The sequence below is a fragment of the Limulus polyphemus genome, unplaced genomic scaffold (assembly GCF_000517525.1).
Source record: "Limulus polyphemus unplaced genomic scaffold, Limulus_polyphemus-2.1.2 Scaffold3060, whole genome shotgun sequence".
In the NCBI taxonomy this organism is placed as follows: domain Eukaryota; kingdom Metazoa; phylum Arthropoda; class Merostomata; order Xiphosura; family Limulidae; genus Limulus; species Limulus polyphemus.
Window position 1 is genome coordinate 78,292 of NW_013668670.1, and position 1,896 is coordinate 80,187.

Below are 1,896 nucleotides of genomic sequence, written 5' to 3' on the forward strand. Positions count from 1 at the left end.
AAAGTTTCGTCGGAACGAATTTACGGAAAATTAACTAACGAACGGAAACGTAACAATATACACATATATATATATATATATTAAGCCATATTGGTGTGATAACTATTCAATATTAAAGAAATATTTCTGTTTGTCTGTAGACACATCTACTCCTAAATATGTAAACCGATCCAGATCAAATTTGACATACTAACTTAGTAGTCTAAAAGCAAATCAAATTTATATTAAACGTTTCCATATATTGAAAAATAAAAATATTTTATACAATAACAAAACGTACGTCACGACAAAATTATACAAGTCAAAGTTTGCAAGTACAACTTTTATCATTTTGGGTTATTTCCCATAATAACCTAAAGATGAAGTTGTAAATATATCCATCTACAATACGTAGAATAAAGATATTGATGCTGTCTAAGTTTCGCGCTCTTTTCATTATTTTTGGAAGAGAAAAAAAGACGGGTGAGTGCAGTATCCTTAAAATAACCCGCTAAACTTATAAGGTAAGACATTTAAGATACATTACAAGAGCTTCAAAAAGAAAGCCCATTATGGACTAAGAGTCCACTTTTACTTGTAGACTTTCACCATATCTTTGTTTGTTTGTAGTTAATCACAAAGCTACACAATGGTCTATATATGTTCTGGCCACCACGGGTATCGAAACCCGGTTTCTAGCGTTATTAGTCCGCACACATGTCGCTGTGCACCAGATCTGTCACGCTTTCACCAAGGGCAGAGTTTGATATGTAGTTTACTGCTTAAACGTTAGTCAAACTGCACGTCTACTTAATTTTAGCTTACTTGTACTGGTTAATGTTACTGGTAACTATCCACAGATGTTTTTCATTAATGTACCATTTTCAGCCATGCTCATGAGCACTACTGACACATGCACACCAAGCTTCTCTTTGTATTATTACATATAAAGTCATGCATTCACCATATAGTTCCACTTGTACACGTGAACATACACAAATAGTTTTATTTTTATCTATAAAACCATTTTAAAATAAAATTACTTCTGTATCTGAATATCAGTTTAGCTAGTACTAGGTGGCCATCTGAGATAATTATTAATGATATTTAAAGGGGAGGGGTGCTTATGACTAGATTCGTCATGTATGATGCAGCTGTCTAGGTTACTTAGCAGTTTATTTTTACCTAGCTTTTTTCCCTTAAAATACTCGAATGTGTTGGTTAGAATTCTGTCTGACAAAAACAAGATATTTGAGTAATTGTGTAGGAATGATGTGTTCGTTATCTTGTTACTCTGTATGTTTTGGTTAGTATGTAATTTTATGTTTTCTGTGATCTTACTATTTGTGTTTTTCATACATTAAGCCACGCTGGACAAACATATTCAATGGCTGGCCGAATATATATATATTTGGAATATGGTTTCTGATTATACCCCCTTATCAGTGGCAGTCACACTCCCAAGATAGTGTTACAATAGCGGAAATCACGCGACGCTGGGAGCATGCGCGCTGGAGTTTCTAGAAGGATCGTGACTTAGCGAGAAACCTCACGAATGTCCCAGCTTTTGCTAGATGCCCTCTTTTTTAATATATAAGCTGGGGGATAGATTGAAGAGAAATAATTGAGTCAAGCGAACAGTAGGCACCGTGAGTAAAGTGTGTGAATTGCTGTGAATTATAGCGTGTGTTTATAAAAGTAGTTAAGTTAAAGTGACTCTGGAAATTCTGTGTATTGCAAAGTTGTATCGAGAAAGAATAAACTAGTTTTAATTAAGAAAGGAATTGTATCGCTGAAGTTTCTCGGAAAGAATTTTTACGGGAAATTAGCAAACAAGCAGATTTGCAACAATATCTTATCTCCCATATTATATATCTGTCATTTCTCTATGTTCTGATTCTGGAAAACTTTAGATCA